The sequence below is a fragment of the Camelus ferus genome, chromosome 3 (assembly GCF_009834535.1).
Source record: "Camelus ferus isolate YT-003-E chromosome 3, BCGSAC_Cfer_1.0, whole genome shotgun sequence".
Lineage (NCBI taxonomy): Eukaryota > Metazoa > Chordata > Mammalia > Artiodactyla > Camelidae > Camelus > Camelus ferus.
The window spans coordinates 108609039-108626023 of record NC_045698.1 but is presented as its reverse complement, the minus strand read 5'-3'; the positions used below and the strand labels follow the sequence as shown (position 1 = coordinate 108626023).

The 16985-nt window shown below is 44.0% G+C and overlaps 1 protein-coding gene across 5 annotated transcripts in view; it reads right to left on the bottom strand.

Moving 5' to 3' along the window:
- GRIA1 (glutamate ionotropic receptor AMPA type subunit 1) overlaps positions 1-16985 on the bottom strand; it is a 289206-nt gene that overhangs the window by 44548 nt on the left and 227673 nt on the right. The gene's annotated exons all lie outside the window — the stretch shown is intronic.

Below are 16985 nucleotides of genomic sequence, written 5' to 3'. Positions count from 1 at the left end.
GAGAGCTTGTTCTGGATCAAAATGGAAAATAAGACGATCATACAGGAGGTGAGAAATTTGTCCTTGATCTAATTAGAGTCCTGTTCTCCTCTCTTAAGCCCAAAATAGTGAAGAGAAACCACTCTTCACCGTGGAAGTGAAGTTCCACTGTGATTGTTTGGATGTGGCTAGGAGATTTCAAGTCCAGGGCTTCCCAAAGACATTACCAAAGACTTACATGTTATATGGGGTGATTTTGTGGGGTGGCCAGACATGGCCTCAAGTCATACTGAATCAGAGAGTGCGATAAAGTTATTTTCATTCCATTTCTCCCCCATCTGGCTCAGTTTATTAAGGAAGTACCATCCTGAAGCTGCATGTGCTCTGACAGTCTCAAGCTCCGAGGTGACAGTGCTTAACTAGAACCTGACACTCAACAACCAGAGCAATCAATCCCCAGTCCAAACCGTAAGTTTTACAGATAAACTCCAGGGTCCCAAATCGCACTGACCCCGGAGCAATCCCGCACCTGCTGGCTTGTTTGACTGCTCTGCTCTGTTTTCAAGACCCTGTTGGCCCTCCCTGCGTTATTCCCACGTTCCCGTGTGTTCCACTTTGTTTCGGTTCCTGGGAGTCTCCTTTTCACTCTAGACGGACAGTTTTCACCCCAAGAAATCCAGCGGATACTTGTTACTGCTTGCTCTGTGGACAGTACCGTTCCTAGATGCTTCACGTAAACAGGGAAGTAAGGGGAGACTGGTCCAAAGAAATGAGGGCTGGAGAGCAGAACAAAGCTACGTCATCTGAAGAACAGCTGCAGGAAAGAGGGCACATTTTACAGGAAGAAAAGACCTGGAGAGATGTGTTCACTGAAGGATGGAGGTAAAGCATGTACCATGTGACCTGATTTGGGCATGTCTGGTAGAAGTGACAGGAAACAAACACTAAGCAAATACGGGGAAGACATTTTTGACGGGCAGGGTAGGCAATAGGGCAACAATGGCTGTCCTGCGGGTGAGAGTGGAGTTTCCCCATTTCTGTAGATGTTCAAGTGATAAATCATTCATGGAGATGTTGTACTTGGTGCCTGCTCTTGGTCCTCCAGGGTACTGAGTGCTGGGGACACCACAGTAAGATAGGGAAAGGGCCAAGTGTCACATGGAGCCAGAGGCTAACTGCTTCCTCTTCCCCTCTTCACATCTCTGAGATTCTGTGGTCTGAAATCATAAGTAAGGAGGCCAGGATGCTTGGCTTCCATTGGTCAGTCAAGCAAAATGAGATACACAGAGGCAGATCATTCTCCCAATGCCCCAGGACTAATGCACAATTGTAGTCTAGGTCACACCAGTCTCCTGAACACTAGCCCAGGGCTCTGTTCACCACAGGAGGCGGCAGATACAAGGGTTCAGGCTGCTGGAAGATGCTGCTGCTTTCTCAATTCTGGGAAGTCACAGTGGCATCTGACCCGACTTCTTGCCTTCGTTCAACCCTGCTACCCCCCATCCTCCCACTCCTCTGCCTAATCAGTTCTCTGCAAGGCAGCCTGAATGAGCTCTTTAGAAACATTGATTATGTCATGTTTCTTTGTTGCTTAAAACCCATCAAAGTCCTCCTCTTACACTTGGAATAAAATCCAACTCCTTAGGTGGCCTTGTATGGTCTGGCCCCAGGCTTGCTCTCCAGGGCCCTCCCACAACATGGATTCTGGAACTGTGGTCCCGCTGGACTTTATTTGATCCTTCACACTCAGAAGGCTCTCACCCTTGTCACATGCTGCTCCTCCCCGTGATGAATGCATCAGCCCTACTCATCCTTCAGACCTCATCCTAGTCATCAGTTTTTCAGCAATCAAGCATACGACTCTCAGAGCCCCAGGCAGCTCACATCGCAGTTGACATGTGACGTCTGTCTGTGTGATTGTTTGTCAGTTTTCCTCTAGACCACAAGCCCTCTGAGAGCAAAGGAACCTTGTAGCTCTTTTGTGCAATGTTGAATCTCCAGCGCCCAGCACGCAGTTAGCCTTAGTAACAAGTGAAGACATGAATCTCACCTCTTTTATAACCCAATGGCTCCACTCACAGTAGATTCTAGAGCCTGGGAATAACTTTCAGGGCCAAGAGAATTCAAACCTGCTTATGGTGATGTCTGGAGTCATGGCCTCAAAGCACAGGTTCAGGATAGCTACCTCCTTTTCCAACATTGCTGAACTGAGTGACCCAGCTACGGGATCTCAACTTGGGGATCATCCAGTGAAGCTCAAAGGCCTCCCAGGACAGTTCCAGGCCTACAGCTCCTTCTTCTCTGTTCTTTAATATTTATCTGCTAGATGCTGAGATCAGCTTACCTTCCACTATATTCCTCACTTCCCACCTAATTAATGAAGATATTGAAGAAAAATTGTGCTGTTCAATAGCCAGCGAGAGTCATCATGGAATAACTGGAGGGCTGGGGGAAGAGGCTCTTCAAAATGGGACATGACTCCAATGTTTCACTGGTATCTGATCCACAAAATGGAAGTGGAGTATGAGGCAACCCCCTTCAGCTCAGACCCAGCACAGGCAAAGGGGGGCCTCATCCGAAAACTCCGTATTGTCCCAGCTCCATCCCAGAGGCACGGAGCTGGAGTTTTTAAAAGCTGGGACTGAGAGTTAGAGTCTTTGCTCTTTCACTGACCAGCTTCGTAACCTTGGCAACTTGACTACTCGGCTGGACCTCAGTCTTCCTCCTCTGTTTAATGGGTGAGACTAACCTGATTTCATGGGGAGAAGCCCATACTTTCAGAACTAGGAAGACTCTTAGTCTATTCTTTTCCTTTAACTTAGACCAGCTGTTGGAATTACAATGGTAGAGGGGGCAGTACTTTGCAAAGTGTTGTTGAAACAGGATACATTATTTTTATGATGATGATGATTCCACCAGGGAGCTGCAGGGCAAAGCAGCATTTTTCTTAATAGGGATGGAACAGCTATAATCTGAATCCCTCGGAGGTCCGCCTAGTCCTGAATGTTACTTGTCTCATAACTTGGCAAAGCTCTTCCCAAAACTTCCTGGGTGATAGAGGGAGTTCCTCATGTGCCTCCAGAATTGGCCACAATTTGTGTGGCTGGTTGGACCTTTGTCTTATTTGAACTGGATTCATAGCCCTGTGACGTGGATGGGAGAGGGGTGAATACTCACATCTCACAGATGAAAGAACTGCAGTTAGGATAACTAGAGGGACTTGCCCAGGATCACACAGTGAGGCAGGGGCAGAGCTGGGACTAGAAACCAGGACTTCATATATCTGGTCCAGCCCTCCAGCCACTGCAGAGCACTCCCTCCTTCACCAACTGATGATTCAGTAGATGGGCATGGACTTCCTCCACCCATGATTCTCGCCAGGATGTTGGCTCAGTCAACACTCGCTTCTTGTGATGCTCACTGGAACCTTTGGGATCTGCCCAAAGCAGTCTGACCACCAGCCTCTCCATAGAATTGTAAATCTGTTTGTATTGTTTTTTTGCTGCTGCATAACAAATCACCACGAATGTCGTGGCTTCTAACAACACTCATTTATTATCTCATAGTTCTGCAGATCAGAAGTCTGCAAGACGGTGACTAGATTTCCCACTCAGGGCTTCACCAGGCTGAAATCAAGGTGTTGGCTGGGGCTGTGGTTCTCATGTGGAGCTCGAGGTCTTCTTTTGAGCTCACAGGTTGTTTGCAGAATTCGTCTCCAAGTGGATATGGGACGGAGGTCATCGTTTTCTTGCTGGCTGTCAGCCAGGGGCTGGACTCAGCTCCTAGGAGCTGCCTGCATTCTTCATCCTGCACCACCTCCACCTTCAAGCAAGAGTGTTGCAAATCCCTCTTATTCTTTGAATTTTTCTGACTTCCATTAGTGAGAGAAAACTCTGCTTTTTAAAGGGCTTATGGGATTGGGTCAGTCCCACTTGGATAATCTTAAAGTCAACTGGCTTAGGACTTTAATTACATCTGTAAAATCTCTTTATAGGAGTACTTAGGTTAGTGTTTGAATAACCAAGAGACAGGAGTCTTTAAAATTGTTTCTACCGTACTGTTGATTGACTGATTCATTTTGTAAGCATTGCTTACATGGCAGGCACTGTTGAGCATGGGGGAGATGACAGTGAATACAGCACAGCTCCTCCCTCCCAGGGAGAAGGGAAGGTAATGTAGCCCAGTGACGAAAGCATAGGCTTTGGGGTCAGACGCCCCAATTCTCTGTAAAGTGCTTGGCACAGTGTCTGAAGCGTGGTAAGCACTCGGAAATGCCATCTTCACCATCTTACATAATATCATCAACAGTAATTATAGTATCATCTTAACTATGTGACAAGGGAGAAAGCAGCACTAAGGGAACACAGAAGGACTTGCTGTCTACTCAGCTGGCAGAGGTCCGGGCAAGTTACCAGAGGAGGAGAAACTTGTGCTGGGTTTTGAAGTATGAGTAGGAGACTACCAAGTGGAATAGGTGCAGGAGTGGGAGGAAGCACAGTAGACTGAGGTAAAAAGGAGGAGGTGAGTGGGAGATCGTGTCCCCTGTAAACCTCCTCACCTTTCCCAGCAGAGCACTGAGCAACTCATTCTGTATTCCCAACACACCATGATCATTCTGCACTTAGAATTTCAACCATGTTGCTGTAATGATTCAAGATGTCACTTTGATCGTTACTTACGGTGTTTATTGATAAACATTGATGATGATGGGTTGAATTCAAACAGAGCCCACAGAAATTGGGAGAGACAGGCTGATCCAAAGGTGAAGAGGTCAAAGTGATAGGATTTGATGACTCACAGGGGCAGAAGCAGTGGGGGAGGAAATGAATTCTGACACGGTCTCCGGAGGTAGATCCTGGCTGCAAGCTGACTCTTCTGGCAAATGATGCTTTTTCCTTTTGTTAACAAGACACTGAGTGTATCGTTAAGTGCATAACTTGATGCTAATGGAAGGCAGTAAGGATCTGACTGGAGCATTCTCTAAGTTCTGACAGTTGGGCATTTCCTGTGCTGGTCGTGGGTTGGGATTCACCACAGAACTTCCTCTGTGTATTTCTAATCTTGCAGCTTTGATTTGTCTTTCTAGACAAGGGATGGGCAAACCTTTTCTGTGAATGGCCAGGGAGTAAATATTTCAGGCTTTGGCGGGGCTCGAAGTCTCTGTTGTTTTCGTCTCTGCTGGTGGAGCATGAAAACAGCCACAGACAGTATGTAAACACGTGCACGTGGCTGTGTTCCTGTGTAGCTTTCATTGCGAAAACAGACAGTGGGCTGGAGTTAGCATGCGGCCTGTTGTTTAATGACTCCTGCCCTCAACCATACAGAGAATCTCAGAGACCTTTGATCGAAGTTCATATGCAGCTTAGCCTTTTTTTTTTTTTCATCATCTATCCAGGCATTAGTACCTCCACACGCACACTCAGATAAAATATTGGAATGATTTATCTGACAGTTCCTTTCTGTGCTGTCCTCAGGGGGAAGCTAGAAGGCATTGGTCAAGAGAATGGGCTCGGGAGTCAGACCAGACAGGGTCGAGTCCTGCCTTCTTATCTGTTGCTTGTATGACTTTGGGCAAACCACTGCATCTCCTTCGTGCTTGTTTCTTTACAAACTGAAGTATTAGTGCTCATCTGAAAGGTATTCTTAAGAATTACAAAGGAAAACAAATGAAGCAGGAAGCACAGTGCCTGGCAGAGGGAGTGTTTCAGGATGGAGGTGTGCAGATGGAGGGAGGAGCAGTGACCTGGCTGCAGGTGGGGGAGCAGGTGCCGTGACTGGGGGCCTTCGGGAAAGCAGATGCCTGGGGCCAGAGTGGGGAGTACAGAGTTATTAAACAGCAATCAGCTTTTGATCTCCAACCTCCTCTCCAGGACGTCTCTGACAAGGAGTTAGGTATGGACGTTCTTTATTTCCAAAGTGTGTCCTGTCCTCCCCAAGAGGAAGGGGACAGAGGGACACCTCCTGGGTGCCTTCATTCAGCTAAGCTCAAGAGGTCACTGAGCTCAACCTACTTCCCTTGGTCATCTGCTTCAAATGGCTATTTTTAAAAAAGTAATGGAAACAGGGGTGTGAAGGCAGAGGTTCAGATGACCCAACTCTAAATTACTGGGAGGAAAAAGGGTCCATCTTAACTAATTACTTGGCTGTGCAGTGTTCAGAGAGAGGCTTTCTTGGTATCAGGCATCGAGGCTCTGGCCAAATGCAACAATTCCACTGATGAGGTCACTTCATCCAAGATACTGTGTCTGGCTGGCAAATCATCCCATTTTCACCAGCTGCAAATCGCTCAGTGCTTCCCTGGCAGAGTAGGAGTGATTCGTGTTAATTGCCCAGCTGCTGGTCAGTGTGTTCCAGCACTGCAGGAGGGGCGGGCCTGGACTCCTGGAGTGAGTCCCAGGGGTGGGGGACTGGGGGTTGGACAGCAGGCGCCAAGGAAAGCCTGGTACTCTGTAAGCCAGTGTACTGTTCTAGAACTTGCAGAGCAATGTTTCAAAGAAGGATGGTCTTACGTTCCTGTTATTTCCCATTTAGGTTAGCTATGGGAGCATAGCGTGGGCACAGTTTGCAAAAGAATGAGTGTAGATTAATTGATTTAAAAAATAATTTTATATTACAGAGTGCTTTGGTTCACTCTGTAAACCTTGGTCTCCACCTCTGAAAATGAAGATACTGAATTCCAGCTCATGATTTGTGAGAATTCAAAGAACAAGTCATGTTTCTCACTTAGCACAGACACAACGGGACTCGAAAGATGTCACCTGTGATGATGGTGATGGTGATTTCTTCTGGAAACACTCCTCTTAGCTTCTAGGCTCCACACTTTCCTCAGTCTTCTCTACTTATCAAAGTCTAATGTGATCTTTATATAATCACATATTTATTTGTTTATTCATGAGTATCTGTCTTCCTCCACTAAACTGTAAGTTCAGAGAGAGCAGGCATCTTTGTCATTCATGTCTATATCCATGGCACCTACCAGAGTGCCTGGCACATAGTAGGTGCTCATTGAACATGTCCTGAATAAATGAATAATTACACAATGTTGACTGAGCAGTGGCTACATACTGAATCTGATGAGAAATACCTAAGAAGTTTCTTGTCAAGAAAATCAGTTTAGTAGAAGGAATGTGACCCCCACACAAGCAACTCTGATGCCAGGGCTGGGATGGACAGCAGGGGGAGTTAACGATTAAGTGCTGTGAAATTGCGGAAGAGAGAAGAGCCACATCCAACTGGGAAAGATCTGGAAAGGTGACGTGGAAGAGGAAGCTTTTACCTGGGATATGCAGGGCAGGCAGGCTTTGAGCATTCTGAAATAGAAAACTATTTCCTGGAGCAGGAACAGCTTGTGCTATGGTGTAGAGATGGAACAAGAATGTGAAAAAGCAAGAATTTTTCACTTTACCCAAAACGTATTAGCCACCTAGCCACCACCGTTCTCCGAGTACCTACTTTGAACTGAGTACTGCCTAAAATATTTGACATCCATTCTTCTGATCCCTGTCACTCTTTCTAGACCAGGTAGGAATTACCCCCAGCCCTGACCTTGTGACACATGGTGAAACTGAGGTCCAGAGATGAAATAATTAAGGTCACAAAGCAAGTGATGGAGGCAAATTCTTGTGGTACGGTTTCATTGTGCTGAAACTGGGTCCAGCTTGAACCAGGACTACCACCTCTCTCAAGGGTGACCTCTCTCAAGGTTGACCTTCTCAGGTCCCAAGCACCACTTACCCAGTTAGTTCCTGGGCACAAAGGAGTATGTAGCACTGTACTGGTGTTAAAGATGGGACTTCTTCCACGTGTATTTCTTTGGGTAAATTCTTAGAAGAAGCCATTCTTTTTTTTTTACAGCTAGCTGCCTGCTGGCCAGCCCATAATACCAAAACATATGTTTTCCCTGGATCTGGAGCCCTCCCGAGAGCTCCTACTCTTTGCTGATCCAGTAGCTGGTTTCAGAAGGGAGACGGGTTCTGGGGCCTGGGTCCCTGCCTCATTGGGTCAATGAGGGCCTGAATTGTCTTCTGTGGCCAAACATAGCTGGCATTTGAAGTCCTCAGAGTGGGCAGCAGATTTAAATGTGGGATGTTGTAGGCGTTTAAAAATAGACCCCGATCCATTAGCACATAGGAGTGAAAAGCACCACAATGCATGCTTCTGCTTTGATTAATGCTTGGTTTGCTCCAGCACAAGGCACATATCACAAGGAAGGATTTTACTTAAAAGAACCAGTTGAAAATCCTCCATTCGTCAGGTATTTTTCAGCCTCCCCAGTTCCCTGTGCTCTCAGACCCTTCCTCCCATGTATCCCTGAGAAAGCTAGCAGGGCAGCCCCAGAGGTAGGGAACAGCCTTCCTTCCTTTCCTGACCCCAAACCCTCCCAATCATTTTATCAAAAGGACCCTCAGCTGTTTCTGAGACAGTGAAGACAGTTCTGAAGTAGGAGTTCAGAAGATGTACGGACCTCCTGTGTTAACTGTGTAATTTGAGGCATGTTACTTCACATCTCTGAACCTCGGTTTCTTCTGTCTATGAAATGGGGACACTAACAGGAACAACCTTAAAGCGTTGTTGTGAGGATGAGCTGTAGTGTGCTTCCCTGGCCGCCTGGACCAGAGGAGATGCCTGGGAGAAGCAGATGCCACTATTCTGAAATGCAAGATGTCATGGCAAGAAGATGTCAGTTGCTGTTAAGTGGGAAAAGCAGGTTACAAAACAGACTAAGCTGTATGGCCACATCTGAAAACTCATCTTTGGCAGAGATAAGTGTTTGTATGTATGTGAACTAAGCTACAACAAGAGTCATCTAGGTGGCTAGAGTATGGGATTTTTTTCTACCTTCTTCTATTTTCTGATTTGCTAAATGAATACCTTTAGTATTTATAACATGTAGAAAATCTATAACATAGTGGTTAAAATCATGGACTATGGGATCATCTAACCTGGGTTCAAATCCCAACGTCTTCTCTTACTGTGTGACCTTGTGACAGTGGCTTAGCCTCTCTGAGTTTCAGCTCCCTCTGTAAAATGGAGACAATAGCACTACCTCCTTATGTTAGCCATCGAAGATTGTTGTTCTTTCATCACTAATTTGGTGGGTGGCAAAAGATCAGGAAGAGGGAAGAAAGGCACTGATGTAGGCAGGGAGGTGAGTGAAAGTCTCTCTGGGCAGGTAATAATTAAGCTGAGAGCTAAGGTTGAGAATGATGTAGATGTGTGAAGAATCTGGAGGAAGAACATTCTAAACAGAGGAGACAGAGCAAAGTTCTGAAGGCAGGAAAAGGCATCATGTCTTCAAGGTAATTGGCAGCATAGGATGAGTTTGGAGAGTAAGGAAAGGACTAGATCAAGCAAAGCATCTGAAGCCAGGGCTTGGATTCTGTATTTAATTATTAAAAGTCCAGCTACTAGCGTCACCTCCTCCAAGAAGCCTGCCTGGGTGCTGCTCCGTCTCCTCACTTCCTATTTCTTTGAAGTCTTCTGCTTTTCCTGTCAGTACCACTCCTTGTTCTGCTCTTTTGCACTGTTAGCGCTACAATAAATAATTAAATCATTAAGGGATTTTTAGGTGTCTTCATAATTCCCTAGAACCCAATACACTCTCAATATGTGTGGAGTGAATGTGAAACTCCACACATAGGCATTTGTAGTGCTTTCCTCTGAGCTATCTGTAGAAGAAAATTTCTTAAGCTTATTAATAGCAAAATCATGATTGTGTGAGGAGTCATTTATTCTATGAGTTCATAAACTGATTTCAAAAACTTTAGGAGCACCAAATTTTGAGAAACTGGTATCTCAGATGTATCCAGAATTCTTACATAACCATACAATCATGTTTCCTCTAAATCGCTGCTCTGCAGAATGGTTGTCAGAGAGCAAATGATTGCATAAAGTTAAAATAATAAAACTGAGTTTCTTTTAAAATGCTGTAAAAGACTGCTCACAAATTTAGACAGAACTATGAAGTAATATATGGGTATTGTTTTAAACTAAGTTTGTGGGATGAGCAATGAATGCTGCCTGCCTGTCAGTTCAAAAAGCTATCAGCCACTGCAGCCACCCCTATGGTGAGCCCTGAGGGAACTCAGTATGGAAACAGGAAACACCCCCATCAGTGTATCAGCTGACAGCCACTCCCAGCAGGGCATCAAGGAGGCTCAGGATGGAAGCACAGGACACTGGCCCTAGATAGCTAATGTGCATATCAGAGGAACATTCAATGAGCCCAGACTCTTGCATCTTCCCATACATAGAAAAGTGCTAAATTCCTTAACGTGAGATGTCTGGTTTTCTTTAATTAACAGTAATCTTTTTGATGTCCTGACTACCTGGTCTTTGTTGCAAGACCCCCTGTATATCCTGGCTCCTCCTTTACCTCTTCGGAGCAGTCTTTTAGACCTATCTGAGAGGCTGTCTCCCAGGCTTAAGTCCTCAGAAAGTCTGCCGAATAAAACATAACTCTCAACTTTTAGATTGTGCAAATTTTTTCAGTCGACAGTGGTAATTTGTTATATAGCAATAGAAAACTGAAGTATGACTGGAAATCACTATGCAGTGTTCCTTTAAACCGTGTCTTGGGTAAACCATTTGAGGATGGCTACAATAGATGCTGGTCCCATTGTTCCATTTTAGCCTGGTCCTCTACTTTTCCCCTTTACATTCTCTGAATGAAGTTGGTTGTTAAGTGTAAAGGCTCTACTATCAGGCTGCTTGGGATCAAAAGCCATTCTGCCAAGATCTGGGTGGTGACAAGTTACCTAACCACACTAAGACTCAGTCTCTCACCTACAAAGTGGGATGTGGTAGGCAGAAAATCAGCCCCCTGAAGATCCATGCCCCAATCTCTAGACCCTGTGAATGTGTCCCATTATATTGGAAAAGAGATTTTTCCGATAGAATTAAGTACCTTAAAGCAGGATGACTATCCAGGTAGGCTCAGTGTAATCACATTGGCTCTAAAAGGGGAAGATAGATGGTCAAAGACCTGGGACAGAAGAAGAGCTAGGAGAGATGTAAAGGGACTTGATGCTCAATTTCTGGCTTTGAAGGTAGGGAATGAGGGCCATGAGCCAAGGAATGAGGCAGCTGGGAAGAGCCCTTGGCTGAAAGCCAGTGAGGAAACATGAACCCAAGTCCTACAACCACAGGAGTTTAAAATTGCCAGCAACCTCAGTGAGCAAGGAAATGGATTTTGCCTTTGAGCTCCTGGAAAGGAACATAGCCCAGCTGCCAACTTTATTTTAGCCCAGTGAGACTCATGCTGGACTTTTGATCTATAGAAGTATAAGATAACAAATATGTGTGATTTTAAGCTGCTAAGTTTCATTATGGCTGCAATAGATAACCAATATGGGAACACTGTGTGAAAAATAAATACATGTCCATCATACAGGACAGAGATGGGCATATAGTATATACCTAATCCATGCTATTTTTTTTGACTTTTTAAAAAATTAAAGTATAGTCAGTTACAATGTGTTAATTTCTGGTGTACACATGCTATTTCTTCTTACTACTATTTTTATCAGTCATTCACTGCTTGGCCACACTCATCTTCCCTGTCCATTCTGAGTGCTGTCATTTGTGCATACCTCTTCCTGTTCTTGCTTCTCCATGTGTGTCCCTAGATACATTTTCCATCTTCATAATCCATCCCAGATGACATCTTCTCTAAGATTTCCCCAACCCCTTCAGTCAGGCACAATCTCTTCCAATGCAGCACTTTTTTTTTTCTTTTTTTGCCCCTTTGCTAGCTGTTATATTTACTTAAACCCTAGGTTATATGAAGGATTTTCTCTTGTTATTAAATTCTTTATGCTGTGATAGCAAAAGATCCCTAAATTTTTGCTTAAAACAACCAGGTATATTTCTTTCTTTCTTTCAAAAAAATTATTTTACTGGGGCAAGAACACTCAGTATGAGATCTACCCTCCTAATAGATTTTTAAATGTACAGTGCAGTAAACTATGGATACAATGCTGTACAGTTGATCTCTAGAAATTACTCATCTTGCTTAACTGAAACATTATGCCCATTGATTAGCAATTCCCCATTTTCCCCTCCCTCCCAGTCCCTGGAAACTACTATTCCACTCTTTGGTTCTGTGTATTTGATTACATTAGACTTCTCATATAATTGGAATTAGGCAACTTTTGTCCTCCAGTGGCTGGCTTATTTCACTTAGCATGATATTTTCAAGGTTCATCCATGTTATTGCAGATGGCAGAATTTCCTTTTTTAAGGCGAAATAACATTCCATTATATGTATATACTACATTTTCTGTATTCATTCATCCATTGGTGGATATTTAGATTGTTCCATTTCTTGGCTATTGTGAATACGGCTGCAGTAAACATGGAAGTGCTAATATCTCTTCTAGATCTTGATTTCAGTTCTTTTGGATAAATACCCCATGGTAGGACTGCTGGATCACATGGTAGTTCTATTTTTAATTTTTTGAGGAACCTCCGTACTATTTTCCATGGTGGCTGCACCATTTTCCATTCCCACCAACAGTGTACTAGAGTTTCAATTTCTCCGTATCCTTGGCAATACTTTTCGTCTTTTAAGGTATGCTTCTTGCTCATGACACATGAACATAGCAAGTTGATTGAGGGCTGTTTTCACCTCACCCTTCCTTTAGAGTCAGGACTGACAAAGCAGCTGCCATTTGGAATATCCCCAGTTGTATACTGGCTCCTAAAGTATCTTCCCAGGAGTAACACATACCACTTCTGTTCACATTTTATTGGGCAGATGAAATAAAATGGTGACACCTAGCATCAGTAGGGAAAGCGATGATCAATCATACCCTGTGCGAAAGAGGAAGAGAATTGGGTATATCTGGTGGACAGCGTTCATGGCAACCATGAATTCTCACCCACAACAGTCTCCTTGGAAGAAGTTTTCATCACAATTACCACTTTATAGATGAAGAGCTTGAAGCTCAGTGATTGGCCGCATATTTCCTAAGTGACAGGATTGGAACTAGGACCCAACAGCCCTTCCATCCTTTTTTCATCCCTGCTACAATTCTGTAAAATGCTGTTATGTGCCTGACACTGTGCTGGGGATGCAGCAGAGAAGAAACTCTCTTCCCTCCCGGCATTAGTGCTTCCAGACCACTGCTGTGCCCAGGTCTCCTTCCCGTCCTCCATGCCTTCCTCTCTTCACTCTCTCTGTCTCATGTGCTGCCTGTTTTTAGAGTTGTCCTCCACTCCTGCACAACTACATCACAAGCAACTGGAGGACAGGGGTAGGCTCTTCAACTTCAATTCCTTTGGAATCCCTAATGTATTAAGCACTCAACAAATGTTCCTGGGATTAAACACAAAATGGAAAGCAGAATTCACCTTAGATGCCAAACATTTGTTCTCTTTTTATATCCCCCAACATGGTGTTCCCCAAACTCTTGTAGTAATAGGGATTTGCATGTGTTTTGCCAGTTTATTATAGCGAACATCTATCAGCATATATTTGAAAAAAGATTAAAAAAATCATCAACAATACACCTCATAAATCACTCTGAAAATTGCCAAAGAAATTTCTTAATCTCTTTTTTTCTTCCAAGAGATGTCACATCTTCCAGTGATTTCTACTAAATTGACAGTTCTAATTAGCAGCCATGAAAATGCAAGCTTTTAAAGCCATGGCTGATAAGAAAAGAATTTTCCAGAGATGTGATAAAATTTCTTCCCATAAGGGATGTCTTGTTTCTCACTGGTTGGGTTTAGGTGAGAACAGAAAGCCAGTGGGAAGGAAGGTGAAGTTGGGAAAAGATAAAGGGGGGAGGACGTGTGTCTTAACTACCTGTCTGGCCTCCAGGGGTTAAGCAGATCACTTGTCATTTACTGCAAGTGTGTTCTTGACCCAGTGGGAATGTCAGGGAAGAGTCTGCACTGTCTCATAGCTCTGGGTCCTGACATAACCTAGAAGCTGAACACTGGCCCAATTTGGGAGCCAATTTGTCTTCGTCTGTAGGGAATTTAAGGAGTCAATGTTGAATCAGCCCCAATGCTGTCACTCATGACAACAGATATTTATCAGTTACCTTCTGTGTGCTGGGCGTTGTGCTGGTGAGACTTCTTGGGCTTACCTGGCGAAGGACAGTCTGAGCTGAGAAATGGTTCACTAGGGAGAGTTGTGTTGCAGAGAAGGTTGTTAAGGGCCCAGAAAATAAGAATCAAAGATGTGGGAGTGAAAGAGATAATGGGTCCTGCAGGGGAGGAAGGGCAGAGGAATACAGTAGGAACCTTGGCGGGGAGAGTGCAGAGCAATGGGAAATGAGGCTGAGGAGGAGGCCCTGCAGGGTTCTGGGGTACTGGAGGAAGTCTGGTAGAAAGGCAGTGAGGGATAGAAAGCAGGAGGTAACATGAGTCAGTTCACGTACTTGGCAAAATCACTCTACTATGTATATGGAGGATGGACTGGGGATCTTGTAGCAACAAGAATGGAGGTATGGAGATGAAAAAGCAATGTTGCAGGAGCCCAGATCAGAGGTAATGAGTGCCTGGACCATGTGGTCACAGCAAGGGTGGAGAAAACGTGAATAGACTTCCATAGATTTAGGAGGTAGAATTTCTGTTTGAAGATTGATTGGATATAGAAGGTGAAGCAGAGGGCTAATTTTTTGAGGGCTCTATTTTTGAAGTGACTATTTTGTGCCAGACATTCTGCAAGATGTTCATATTTATTCCTCATCACATGCTAGGAAGGAAGATTTAGCTCCATTTTATGCATGGGGACACTGAAGCTTGGCAAGGTTAGGTGTCTTCCCATCAACACACAGCTAGTTTTGAGTCCAGAGTTTATCCTTAAGCCCTAGACTGTACTGTCTCCCCACTTTTACCCCCAGGATTCTGGTTGGAGCATCTCAGAAGAAAATGGAGGCATTTTCTGAAATGCAGGGCATTAGGAAAATCAAATATTCTAGTAGGATCTTTCCTGCATTTGCCATTGTTAGAACCAGCTACCATGCTGCCCTGGACAATGACATCTACAACCTTGCATTTCTCTCCCTATAGAAGTGCCCACTGTTTCCTTCGTCTCATCCTTCTCATCAGGATGGGTGCTCAGTCTGAGTCCCTGTTCCTCAGGCATTATTCTTGGAATAGGGAGCTGGAACTGGTCCTTAGCTCCTGTACCCTGGTGTGGATGGGGGCCTCTGTGTACACATTTCCTTTAGCTTCTTAGCAGTTAACATTTAAACTAGCATTGAAAATCTTCCTGGGAAAGAGAAATGGGGTAGGACCCAGAGGGGAGAAAGATGCCTGAGATAAAGGAGGGGGAGAGATACCTGACTAGTGTATCAGAGCAGTTGACTGGGGAGTAGCTGTGTTAACCACGGACATGGTACCTACTTCATTTTAAGTCTGTTTCCCTATCTGTATGTAAAACACAAGAGAGGGGACAATGCTTGCTTGCCTCATGGTTGTTGCACAGATCAAATACAATAGCAGATGACTATACTTTGAAAATCAAAACATTCCTTGCAAATGAGAGGACACAAAGTTTGGATATCATGAGTTAGAATCAGAGACACAAGTGCTAGAAGGTACCTTGGGGATCATCAAAGTCATCTTGATTATTCTACAGATGAGGAAAACCAGGCTAAGGCTCAGAGAGATTAAATGACTTTCCCCAAAGTCACCCTCAAAATTAATCTTGGAGCTAGGTTTAGAAGGCAAATCCCCAGCCCTAAGCTGAGGGTTCTTTCTACTGTATTGCTTTGAAAGAATAACACAGTAATTGACCCACTGGGTTTTAAGGTCAGACTGGGGTTTGACTGCTAGCTTTGCCACTTATTAATTGTATGATTTTGGCCAATTTATGTAATCTTTTTGAGTCTCACTTTTTCTTTTTATCTTTAAAAATAGAATAGTTGTAATTGCTAAGTTGAAGGATTGTTATGAAGATTAAATGAGGTAATGCTTGCAGATACTGGGTAAACAGTGATAGTGATGATGATGATGATGATGATGATGATGATGATGATTAAGATTGTGTGTTGCATGTTTGTCATATGGTATCACCCCTACCCTCCAACTGAAGGTTGATCTATTCTAACTTTAGAGTTTTCCAACTCAACCAATATATTCCTGTTGTTAATTTGGTCTCCTACATTTTTTACTGATAGAATAAGAAGTAAGGCCAAAGAGAAGACCGTTCCCTAATGATCTTCAATGCTTGTTCAAGCCCACCCCCAAAGCCTACCCCTAACTGAAATTATCCATCGTAGTTCAAAACCAGGTCAAGAGGTTATGTGTGTACCTTATTGTAGCCTAGTTGAATATTTTTTTTTGCAAATAACTGAGGAAGGTTGGGGATGGGAGATGGAGTTTGATTGATGGAGGCTAAGAGAGTCCATTCTGTTTTCTCAGGGAAATCCTTATTCAGAGATGTAAAGGGACTGGAAAACTAAGAGAACACAGGAGGTGTGATCAGATTTTACTCTAGGGAATTGTACTTTACCCCATTCAAGATAATCAGGATGAGCCTCTCAAAGTTAAAGCACCAGAGAAGAACAAAGATTCTTTGAATCCAGGGAGATGTCATTAAAATGAGTTCTGGGTTCAGCCACTCCCAGACCCCAGAGGTCATACACAAGGCTAGAGGCTGAGTCCGTCTCCTTGAACCATGAACCATGAATCACCATCATAATGGGTTTAATCACACCTTGACAAGTTGCAAAAGATTCTTGCCTCTGCCCAGGTTCTCTGTACAACTTCAATCTGTGCAAGTTTTAATTAAGGTTTCATTTGCTTACTGCTTCCTCTCTTCTCTCATGGAAGCGATTGCAGAGGGGAATAACATACCAGCATATACACATGCATTTCTTATAAGAAGACATTGAAGTTTGAAGTCAGACTTTTTACAGAAAGAATTGTGCAAATAACCCTTTATATTATATGCCTGTTCCAGTTTACTAAACACAGTGACTTCCACTAGCTCATAACTCTTGCCACAGCCTGGTGACCAATTTCCTATTCTCTCCTTACTTGATTTC